This window comes from Takifugu flavidus, chromosome 18 (genome assembly GCF_003711565.1).
Source record: "Takifugu flavidus isolate HTHZ2018 chromosome 18, ASM371156v2, whole genome shotgun sequence".
Lineage (NCBI taxonomy): Eukaryota > Metazoa > Chordata > Actinopteri > Tetraodontiformes > Tetraodontidae > Takifugu > Takifugu flavidus.
This window is the reverse complement of record NC_079537.1, coordinates 10,371,695-10,384,521: the sequence shown is the minus strand read 5'-3', so window position 1 is coordinate 10,384,521 and position 12,827 is coordinate 10,371,695. Positions and strand designations below refer to the sequence as shown.

The 12,827-nt window shown below is 42.7% G+C and overlaps 1 protein-coding gene across 3 annotated transcripts in view; it reads right to left on the bottom strand.

The window, feature by feature from the left end:
- The window catches only part of stat5a (signal transducer and activator of transcription 5a), a 28,856-nt gene extending 16,870 nt beyond the window's left edge, over positions 1 to 11,986 (bottom strand). Inside the window, exon 1 of one of the 3 annotated variants that reach the window (XM_057014282.1) lies at positions 11,784 to 11,986. The gene's annotated coding sequence lies outside the window, so the exon portion shown is untranslated. The remainder of the gene's footprint in view (positions 1 to 11,783) is intronic. The other 2 variants (XM_057014283.1, XM_057014281.1) reach the window with 2 other exon arrangements.
- Between the last annotated feature and the right edge of the window lie 841 nt (positions 11,987 to 12,827).

The following is a 12,827-nucleotide window of genomic DNA, read 5'->3' as shown; positions in this document are numbered from 1 at the left end:
TTGCGCCTGCCGAGCGTGGCTCTACCTGCGTTATGTTAATAACGCAGTTTGTAGCATCCTGAGCTTTGAAAACTCTTACTTTTGATCCGCCTTGATGTGCCAACAGGAGGCAATGACGGCCTTTCGTAACCTTGTAAGTGGCGGACTATTTAAAGAGGTTGGCAGGGTGCAGGGAACACTGTGATAACTATTTGATTCTACATGCTCATTGTAAATGGAAGATCCCAACACTGTTAATAATCCAAGTTACAATACTCTTATTGAACAAAGTTTTAGTGAAACTGTATTCCTCATTTCCTGCAAATTAGGAGCAGAGTTGTACTTTAGAAGCATGTAACATGTCGCGTACACTTTAATGAGAGCTCATTTGTGCCGACTGCAGATTTCTATGGCTGTATTATAGTTGCTCGCTGAGTCCCTGGCGATGTGTGCTGCCTATGTTCAACTCTGCCCCCCCTGGCCTGACCCCTTCCAGCCAGAGGGTGACCAGCCAATGACCGGCTTTGTGTCTCTGGCTCACCCTCTCAAACCGTCGTTTAAAGCTGCTGCCTTCCCTCTAAATTTGCTGCCATGACAGCAACGCCAAATCTGCTTGTCTGTAGTAACGCTTCGCTTTTATCTACTAGACTGGGACGGAGTCCTCCTGCAGCATTCGTGCATGAATGGAGGAGCACAGTCTCAGTCTCTGTGTTTGATGACTAGGTAAACTCTAGTGTACGTGTGCGTTCATCCATGTTAATGTTGACTAGCGGGTGACATTATATAACCAGAGGCCCAGAGGGGCTGGTAAAGGGGACGTGGCTTGGAGTTCAAGTTCATGACAGAAAGAATGTCGGCTTGTTCAGCTCAGCCAGTTTTGGAGCAGAAACCCACAGACACAACCAGTAACCAGTAACCAGCCGCACGGTGAGACAGTTGTTGCTCCCCAGGAGACTGCTAGGCGTTGCACACGTGCTGCTTACTTTTAAAACACACATTTAAGGGTGACCTGCCAGTTTCCAGTGTTCGAGGCTGCTATTCAGTTTTAATTTCTAGCGGTGCGTGGATCATTAATGTTCTGTTTGTCTGTTCTCTCTCTCAGTTCCAACAAATGTCTGTCCGTATTTTGTGGTAACTGCTCAAAATCACAGCCATCTAAAAATACACATAAATTAAAACACCCAAATTGTCACATTGAATTTAGCCACGGCAACATAATGTTCTGCAACGCTAGTCTGATTATTGTCCAGCTGCACAACACAGCAGAGTAATCAGAGTTAAGGCTTCCTGTCCATTTATGAGCCCATATTAATATTAGCAAAAGCATGTACACCAATGTGCGAGATCGATGCACCCGCTGAGGAATAACGCAGCACTGATACGCAACGCCTGTCATCCTCAGGCGCTAGAAAATCCATTCATAAACAGAATGTCACCATGGTTTCAGTCTGATTTTGTTTTTATTAAATGTCCCAAAGGACAGTTTGGGACTGCGGCTCACAACGCCATACAAAAAAAATAGAACATAAAACATTCAATGACTTGGAAACATACATCAGTATAAATAGCATGTGCACAGACAGCGATCATGTAATAAATCTAAAAAGTATGCAAAATAAAATAGCGGGATGTGCTTCTCCACCCCTCCTCCGCCTCCCTCTGTATCCACCTACAGGTATCGCCGACCTCATGCCCTGACCTGCTGACCTCTGACCCCACTGAGCCACCCAGCTATTATACTGACACCTTGTTGTATTTAATATATTTGCATGATTTATGTCTCTTCTATCCACTACCTGTCCTCCCCCTGGTCCTCCCTCTGTGTCCAGTCAGCCATCAGCAGGAGGGTCCCCCTACATGAGCCTGGTCCTGCTCAAGGTTTCTGCCTGTTAAAGGGGAGTTTATATTGCCTGTATAGTGGCCCGAGTATACACAGCGAAGGGCAAATGGAAGGAGCCTGTTCCCTGAACTCAAGGGAAGAGCATCATCTGAGTGAAGGGAGTGAACTATGATGAACATCTTTCTGTTAAAGATGTGGTCCAGGGTATCAACTTTGATGCCTGCTACCTTGGAGGCCGCTACTTTTTTATCTCTTTTATCGACTCCTAAAACATTACAGCATCTTCATTTCACTTTTAGGCCAATCGGCACAAACACATCCAGCCAGGCACTTTCAGCCTCATCATCCACCTCAGTGTGCCACGTGGAAACAAGTGCCTTCAGCTGTACAGCTCTTCATGATTCCATAAAATTATTGTTAACTGGTTATTTTTTTACTCTGCCTTTCAAGGTAACCTTGAGTGTATGAGCTGCATCTACAAATAACCAAGCATCTCTTTAGGCCTGGGGCCTCCTGTCTATGACTGAATCACAGGCATTGTAATATTGAGCAAAATAGCATGACCTTAGGCGAAGTATCGCTACCACGTGTTAGTTACAATAGAAAAGCCTACATGATTATTTTCTATATCAGGCTTCACTCTTCAAGAGAGATGCTTTAAAAGGATGGAATTAGCATTCCAAGGCCTTACTTCAATTCAAAAAGCAGTAGTGCACATGAAAAGTATTAAAATGTTAATAGAAGCGTAGAAAATTTGAAGTGCAGATATAAAACAAACTGATCATAGCATTGCTGTATGTTAGTTCACTTACTCAATAGCAAAAAATAGAGCAAAGATTGAATGAGACTGGATGAATGCAGGGAAAAGGCCTCAGGCTTCCACAAAAAGGAAAGGAGCAAAACAAAGACAGCACAGTAAGAGAAATTATTCTGAGTTGTGAACCACTTTCCAATTTTGGCTGCCTTTAATCCATTAACAATTCCACAACGAACACATGATTGATTAGCGTCCTCCGTGCTGGACGGCTCCATTTCTTTCTGGATTTGCCAGAAGTATTTGTTTGTTTCCCATCTGTGTCATTTAACAGGCTGTAAGAGGGAATCTCTTGTCACTAATGTCCATCATCATGATAAAAAACAAACACAAGGCTTGATACGGCTGATGAAGAAAGAAAATAAAATCTTATCCAATACAATCACCTGCCAAGAGGTTTAACCTAGATATTAAATAATTTGGTAACAAAGAGCATGAGAGCACAAACGCATGTTTATTTCTCCATGTGTTAGCCAAGTGCTTTTGACTTAATGGTCAACAACCCGTCCCCTTTTCTCTGGAACTAAATATACTGAGGGGACTATAATCTGTCAACACAGAACACCAGAATACCCTGGGTTTGAGGTTTATTGTGGCCACCCTGAATTTGTACTCATTTAGAGGCTAGAATCATGTCGAGTAATAAAACAGCTCCATGTTTTACATTTCTATAAAACTTACATTTTGTACTAATTTAGGCTGCATATCAAATAAACTGTATGACGAACCTGGCAGGAAGGAACTCACTATTGAGTAGTTAGCTGCAACTCACATTAAGACAGTTCAAGATTATTTTATGAATCGGCACAAAATCCCTTTGGTCCATCTTCTCACACATTACTCAAACCTTGCAATGAGTATAATAAATGATCAAGTCTAGGATGCTTTTGTGGAGCTATTAGTGACGCATCTGTTTAAAAAGTGCTAGCTGTTGAATGATACATTTAAATACAGCTGGCTCTTCTTCCAGTAACAGCCGTGTTGTTTTAAACAAGCAGTTAAAGCCAGTCGGACAAGTGAACAAACAACCTTCAGAACCCTCACAGGGAATGTATGTGTCTGTGTGTGTAGTTATGGAGCCCTGGGTGAGAGTCTAGTTTATAGGAGGGGACACTGGCATTAAACCCTTTTATCCCATCATAAAGCAAAGAGGAAATGAAACTCTGAGGTGAAGTGTTTTATTATTTCTGGTCAGGGCTTAAAGAGGAAAATCAATCCTGCTCCTTCACGGATGAATCTGAAGCGTTCAAGCATTCGATGCACATTACATGATCTAAATCAGACAGCAGCAAAAACCCCAAGATGTATAAAGCATTATAAACACGTAAACCGTTTGTAATCCCATCTGTTAAACGTGGAACTGTTTGCATCACCGACAGGATAAATGATGCCCTAGTCAACAATGATGCTACAAATTTAAATGCTACCATATTTTATATTTGCTGCAGTCACACTTCAGCAGTGGCTCGGTGGAATAAAAAAGTGCCTGTCTTCTATTATTACCGCCCTCTGTGGATTACATGTTTAAGTTGTTTACTAGATTATGTTAATTTGCTGATTACAGTCTTGGTCTGACACCCATTTTCCCCAGACACACCGCTGCAGTCAGCTGAATGCCTGTCCAGTCTTCTTAGGGTGGAGATCTAATTTACACCGCTGCTCTTGCTCTCCTGCTCTGTTCAGTTTATCCGTAAATGAAGGCCAGTCATCTGGTTCAATGCAGGACCTTATATAATTTACCCATTTAAAAAAAAAGAATCTGTTGAACACCCCCCCCAACACACACCTCAATCATTGAAAAAATAAGATGATAGCCAGGGGGAATAACTTTTCAGCGTTCTGCAATCCCGTAATGTTGCTATATTCAAGCCAGCGTGCAGCTGCAAACTTTTTTCTTTCCTTCATACAAGATGGAGCAAAGTACGAGAATTCACCCTGAATGGAAGGAGGTACAGGCTCCACCGAGGATAGAGGTTCCTGGGTATGTTGGTGGTATGTTGGTATTGTGTTTACTGGAGATGAGTGTCTGATGCTCAGCACCAGTTGGTGGAGCGCACAGACACTCATCCTGCTGCGTCAGAAGATGGGGGCGATGAAAATGCACTGCGTGAGCTTGCATAAGCTCACCGAGCCTGGCAAATCAATGCTTTTCATCAGCTGGAATAAAGGCTGTGCCGCTGAATTTGTTTACCACAGTCAATCTGTCCACATTAATACATGACTGTATTCATTAGACTAACATTAGCAACATTAGCCTGAGAAAATTCATTCAAAGTTACATGTAATTAACTTGGCCTTAAACGTCCTAACTATATAAGGCCTTATCTCGAGGGCTCATGTTGTTGACCATTTCCTCTTTCAGTCATGCAGTGGTAATCAAGAGCCGGTGTGAGTGTGTGCTTGCGTGTGAGGGGCTGTGGGTGTGTGTATGTGCATGCAAACCACCAGGATGCTTGTCTTTCTGTGGTGAGTGTCACTGGTATAATGGTGAAAATAATGGTTGTGTTAAGTTGCAGCAAAGTGTCAAAATGGAGAAGCAGCGCCAGAAGCAGTCTTGAAACAAAAGCTTCTGCTCTCTGTAAATCCTTAATTGGCAATAGTTTTTCCCATGCTAGCCTACAGCTTATTTCAAGTCTCTCTTCATTTTGGCCTTTCTTGCCTCAGTTCTTCATCAGCGCTTCGTAAACACCAACACGGGTAGCGTTTGAAAGCTCTGCCCTTTGATCTTCCAATGTGCCGAAGGTCAGAGGTCAGATAACTGCGGCTTCTTACACATAGAATCTAACCCAGTCACCGGAGCTCTGCAGCCCCCCCCCCCCCCCCACAGCAAGCTCAGTGTCATTCATAAAGGTCAACTCTGCCTTCACCATATAGCAATGAAAACATTGCAGGCGCCGCTTCTTGACAGATATGCTCTTACATATTCATATTGATGTTATATGTTGGACTTCATACGTCTTGTATTGGTTCTTTAAGGCTTTGATGAGCACACAGTGTAACTACAGTGAACCTAACTATAAATATGTACATTAAGTTTACATTAAGCAACTGTCTGGGTAGAATTAAATTAGTGAAGCACACTAATGCGAGCCAGCGTCCAGCAGCAGCACTGCAAATCTTTACAAATACATTGTTTACAATGGTTTTATCATAGCTCTTGCTGTGATTGCCTAAAGCTATTATTGGCCTTAAGAGAGAAGCATAATTGTGCTCTGGTGTGAGTTTTTGTTCTGTCCTCACAATAAGCAGACATCAATTGAGGGCCTAAATGCTGTGACACGTCACAGAATGCGGAGTGGTTGAGCATGTGAGGAACGTGTCTTCTAACAAAGAGAGCAGCTATGTGTTCACAGCTGTCATTAAGAGACAGAATCTATATAGGTCCTAAATTTAACTCCTAGTTCGTGATGTCAGGAGACAAATTCTTCACAAACAGAACATGAGACTAGAGCGTATCTATATGTGACTTGTTAAAAACAAGGGAAACCTCATCTCATGGTGCTGGAGGCAGGGTGTCGTCTGAGTGATTAGGTTAGTGGGATGAGTTGGATCACTTCAATCCAGTCTTTATTTGTATGGGACCTTTCCAAAAATATAATAGCTGATCCATATAAACAAGGTTATGAAAAAAGTAATACAAGTTGGAAATAAGTATTTTAAAAATAATTCAAAACAAATAAAAAGAAATAGCTAAATAAGATTTCAAAGAGGTATATAAAAAAGCTGATATGTAAAACACTGTAAAATGGTTGTTAATAAACACAGCTGTCAGGCTGAGAGTTTTATAGTATTCCTGCTAGATGCCAGCAAAAGAGGAACGCAGCATGAGAGAGCCCCCATTCAGCCAGATTCTCCAGGTTCCTGATGTGTAGATACATCAAATAAAGTTTAACAGATAACAGGAATAAGATGAACACCTCCGTATGCGGTGGAACAAACCACACCACCTAATTTCTACCGTCTCCCAGTTTCATTTAAAGACACGGAGCAGTATTTATAACTCAATTAACTATTTATACACAATGCATCTCATGGCCCGCGCTTTGTCGAACAAGCAGCGTAGATTCCTGCATGACTGGAAAGAGCCTTTGATGAAATATGATTTGGCCCAGCAGAATTATTTATTTGCACATCTTGCACGCAGCGTCCCGTCCAGCCCCGGTGCTGTCAGTGCATCGTTAACGCTGCATGTGATTGTCTGACGTGCACAAATACATCTAACGTGATCTAGGTTAAGAGGGTAGAAGAGAGGCTATATTGATCTTATATCTTAGTGGTACTACAGTATCAATATTCTTTAAGAGCTAACCGTAAATTTTATATTAGCTACTGTACATTTGCATGGCGGAGACATCAAACTCTGAGAGAAAATAGGTGTTTTTTTACTGTTGAGCTTTACCTCCATAACTCACCCGAGAGCCCCGATACGCAGACATGTGTGTTAGGGAGAGCAGGGGGCGAAATGAGCTCACAGGATCAATATAGGACAACAGCCTTTCCAATCCAAACACTGACTTTACACAAGCACGCCGATTAAATGAGAAATCACCAGAGGTGCGTGCGACACATCTGATTTTAAAGTAACGAGCTGAACATTTATACTGAAATGTAAGTAACATGACACCGTCTGTCTGTCTTATCACGTGCAGCCTGACTTCCTCTTTTAATTTGTCTGTCCTGTTTTGACGTACAACCAAATTTACAAGTGAAAAACATTGGAATAAATTGATCTGTATATAAAATTCCTGCTCCCCTTGATGCTATCATCATCAGTTTTTGACCTCTTTACAGTAATCTTTTGCAGATGTTTGCCTGGCCCTCCACAAAGTGTTACTGGTGACCCAAATCAAGTCCAAGAAAATAGATATTTATGTCCAGACAAACTCTCATATGCCTTTAACATTGTAGGTATTATCTATTATCTTATTATTCAGTTTCAACCTGTTCTTAACCAATGTTCAAAATATGGCCAGAGTTGCCTCCATGACACTGCATGCTGATATAAAACATGTGTGATACCATGAAAACATTGGAATTGGGCTGTGTTGAGAGGATGGGCTAGTTTAAATATCAATAAATGCACTATTCAGCGGAAGTGTCTCCCCGGAACGCCGTGCTAGATGTTCTAAAAATAAAACTCTATATTATCCTTGTATTTATAATATATTTAATACTGTGATGGTGGCACATTAGTAGAAGCTGCGGAAGTGGACTGTTTCATTTTAGGAGAAAACAAGTATATATTTTCACCTTTTAAACGATTAAGCATGAAAACTGAGGAACATTGTAACAAAGTCATTTGACAGCGATAAACTGGACTTCATTTATAAATTGTCTCCTTGTTCAGCTGAATTGTTGATTTTCAGTGTGGCGGACGTGATTATTTGTGCAGATTGTCGTGAAACCCGAGAAAAGAAAAACCTCGTGGAGTGCTAGAATTTTAAAAATGACCTTAAGTTGTAGTGTATATTGATTTATATAACATAGTATACTTCCTTAGTGTGAACACTCACTCTTAAAAGTTGTTTAATCTCAGTTTTGCTATCACTTTACCTCTAAATGACACATGATATTTCAGCTAGTCGAAAACTGACAGACTAAAGTAGGTCAGCAGGTCAAAACCCAGGCAGATATGAACTAAAAAACAACCTGCTGACATTGAAAACTGAGTGTTTTTAAAAAATATTTAAATAAAAGGTCCATAGTGGAATGCATCATTATGATAATCTAAGAATTTCAGCATAATCCTGCTTCTACATGGAATTGTCTGAAATACGGGCTGAGCATCAGAGGAAACAAGTCTAAAGAGCTTCTCTATTCACAAAGGACAATAGCAAACCACTGTTTCAATTATTACTCATGGACATTTAACATAAGACATTCACACACAAGCAGAGAGGACAGTGAAGGTTGATGTGTTGGTACTTTCTCATCAAGGACATCAAGGCAAAACCATATTCTCACCAGAAGAGCTCTCTCGCTCTCTCTCTCTCTCTCTCTCTCTCTCACACACACACACACACACACACACACACACACACACGATCTCCACTCCAGGAGGATGCACCACCATCATCCGTGATGTTTGTGACGTCTATGATGTTTGGTGTGCTCAAAACAGCCAGTCGACCAGTCATGAAAAATAAAACCCGTGAAAAGTGGATCATCAGAGGTTTAAACATTCTGGTGGTGTGTGTGTGTGTGTGTGTGTGTGTGTGTGTGTGTGTGTGTTGTCCTCAAATTCACACACTACACAGCGTGCATGAACTTGTTTTGGTGAGTGAGCCCTATATAGCTCACTAATGATTAACATGTTCAACATTTCTTGCTTGAAAGCGTTTGACACTAAATGTATTTGCAAGTCAGTGTAATATTTGACACAGGAGAAGTAGAAATGTGTGTCAAGAGTTCAATACCGCAAACATCAGCCTTAAGAAGACTTTGGGCATTTTTTTTTACTGTATTTATGTATTCAAGTATTGACCTGCTAAGGAAAACTTACAGCACACTCGTACCACCCTAATAATGAACCATTGTTACAATAAATAAATATATATTTGTATGTATTTTGCTTTGAGCTTCTCTGCTGAGTTACAGCTAAGACAACCTGATTGAAAAGGTTGACCGTAATCCTCCTCCAGGCACAAACACACTGACATCAGACAAATGCAGGTTGAGGTTATGAGGTTAATTTCATGGGCACAACAGTGAGCAAAAACAAGAAAATGGATTCAAAGGTGTGGCGCAGGAGGACAACTCTCACATGACACAGGACTATAGGCTGTGGGTGCCAACAATCAGTGACACCATTTGACAGATGGATCAGAGCACTCCTGGCCTCAACCGAGCTAAAAGCTGATGGTCACATGACCGGTGGATTAGTGCTAACCCAACTGAAGGAGGGAGGACGTTTGGGCGCATATCACCACATGCCTCCTTATCTCTTCCCTTTAGGCGTAGTTCCATTTCATTTTCACTCTCAGTTTTCCCGCTGTTTATCTATCTTACCTTGTGACTTTAATCACAAGGCACTTGAATGGAGATGTGCGTGTTTTATTTCAAACCCAATATTTCCTTTCATCTGTTCTTTTCTGCGCAAACGGAAAAGGGTTTCCTTGAGGCACAATCAATCGTGTATGGGTCTAAATCCCCTTGACTCATGTCCCACTCAGATCGAAACCAATGCTACAATCAGCCCTCCATCGGCTCTTCGTCAGAATATTTTACTTAGCTGTTCCAGGGAAGCTGTCACGCACTCCATATTCTCATGAGCCGTACTGAACTCTCCCCCATCTGGCAGAAGGGATCACAGTATCGAGGAGCGCATGCTTTACTGACAGCACATGGCGTTGGGAAAAACAGTGGCAGTGGTCTTCCTTTGTCCCCTCCTGCCGCTACTACTGTGGCATCCAGGGACCCAGCATGCCGGCCAGTTCCAACCCGAAATGACCTCATTCTTACACAACGCTGGCAAGATCCTCCCATTTTCAAGCACCGCACGCTGGGCCGGTGCTGAGGTAACATCAGGGGCGCCGCGATGCTCGCCAACAAGAGTGAAGGCTAAAGGCGCATGAGAGCAGAGTGTTTAATAGGATGGGAGTGTGCGTGCAGATATGACCAATAAGAAAGAAGGAAGGACGGCCTGAAAAGTCACTTTTACAGTGAATGTCAAATATATAAAGAAAGAAAGGCAACCCACAGTACGCACAGCTCTTAGGGGAACAGGAACGAGTTATAAGAAAAACCTTTATTTCAAGTATAGTCTACAGGGGGTTGTGATTGCCAACATTACCGGTAGCTCAGCATGTAATTATCCCTTTTAATCGTCAGGGGACAAATCAATGCCAGCGTGGATGTGGCGATCATTTGTTGGGAACTTTTTCCAGAGGGATCTGGCGCGATTTTTATCACAAACTCAAATGCTCAACCTTATCTGCATTCAGAATGCACACGTCTACAATCATACATTTTGCACGTGCACGAGCACACGGCAAACCCGTACTGTCAGAGGCGCTGCTCAGCTATCCGTGCACGGAGGATGTTCTCATCCAGTAACCAGGCTAGACTAATGGACACATATGTCATACCTCTAACACACTCACATTTTCCTCCTTATTGAGGGCGCATAGAGAGCCATCAAGTTTAAATCAAATTACTGCGCAACTGTAAGAGCTAAGGGTTTATAATACTTGTAAATTACTCATTTTCCTAAATGCCAAATTGATTTTTTGGAAGCATATTCATAGAGCTTTATAACCCGAATGATAAAGACTTACTGAACGTCAATGAGGAGCAACTTTTATCAAATTCTAAACGTTGACACGTGTATAATATTCAATAGTAAGTTGCTGATGCTTTTAGCATTCTATGTTTGATCATGTTTGTTCAATAATTCTATTACTCAATAATAGCAATAATAAAAATAACTGTCCCTCTGAAACCCCCACCTCCCTTTATAAATTTGCCAAGTGGCAAAAAGAAAAAGAGGAAGAAGGGGGGGGGGGGGGGGGAATAACGTTAAAAGTGGTTAATTGAAGGGATCGGGACGACTCAATGTGATTCGGTGCAATTTAGCCTCAAGTATGTGTTGATTCAGGGGCTCCAGCGCTTCATTCGGGGATTTGAACGCATCCCCAGTGACAGGAGGAGTGTGGAGGGCGGATTTCAGCAGTCAGAACCCGTAAACGGTCTGGTCCCGGTCCTCCTCGGCGGAGCCCGCAAAGGTTCTGCAGAGCCGAGCAGGCTGGGGACGGTGCGGGTCCCCGGAGCCACCCTGCTGGTGCAGCATGAGCACGAAGCGTGTGTTTTCCAGCTTGACAAGGTGACAGCAAACTCACTCGCAGCGCAGCCACGATGGCAAACCCAGCAGAAGACATGTCAAACATTCGTTCCGGGGCTGCCTGTTGATTCACGGGCGCAAACGAGCAGATAAAGAGCAAAAAGGCAAAGAACGGTCACTGGGAGTTGGTTTATCGGCGGGTTGAGCCGACGCGTCCCCGAGCGGATCCGGAGTGTGCGCAGCGGTGCCGCACTTTGTTTACAAAGCGCTGTCAGTTTCTTTCGCAACCAGGACCCGGGCAGGACCCGGAGGGGGACGTTCGACCCGGACCCTCACACGCAAGAAGAAAATAGAAAACATGTCCCACTTACCGCTATAGGGCAACTCCAGCTGCTGTCCTTTAGCATAAAATAGGAGGAGAGGCTACAGCGACGTGACAGACCAAACGTTACAACAGGAACCTCTCAGTCATCGAGTTACCAACAGTTCTCACAGTTCACTGCTCCCTCCCTCTCTCCCTCCCTCTCTCTCCCTCCTTCCCTGGGTCTCTCTCTCTCTCTCTCAGGGTCTCTCGCTCTCTCTCTCTCTCTCTCTAAAACCACCCACTTCCGGTTGTCTGAACGTCTGCGGAGCTCAACAGTTCTGCTGATTCCTGTCAAGTGACGGGTTTCCTTATTGTAACAACTATATTACCGTACACATATATATAGATATACCCCCCCCCCCCCCCCCCCCACACACACACACTGTTTACTTTTTCTGCAAACAAATTGATATAAATACACCATAATACTATACCGCAATACTTTATTACCGGTACTACTACTAGAATATACCAACCAACTTCTACCGCTGCTAAAAACAAGTGGTGAGAATAAGAATAATTCCAGTAATGAATTCTGAAATGAAACTAAATCCTGTTCCGACGTGTGACGTATCAGTAATGTGTTTTCAAGAAAATAGCGACGCCGTCTGGTACAAAGGCCACTGTGGCTCAGTGTGTTTACCCTCACATACAACTATAGATGTGTTTGAAATAATGGTCTAACACACACGCGCGCACGCACACGATTGTGCTTAATATTGCGCTTTGCTCAAAATTTGCATTACTATAATTTGCATATATTTGGAATATAAAACGCACCGATGTGGGGAAATTACTTATTGGGGGAATTCAAGATTAAGGGAACCCCGTTTGTGTTGCAAAATGATCTCATATTAATGTCACACCGCCGTGTGGTCAGCCTGCTGCAGGCTGTTAAACCTTCTTTTCCTACAGATATATTGAGTGCTGACCTACAGGAGGAGTGCTGAGTCAGCAGCCGCTGACGGTTGTAGTTGCATTTCCACACCCTTGTGAAGCCAGTCAGTCTGTTTTCATTTCCTCACTGAAACAAGCACCTTGCATATGAAGA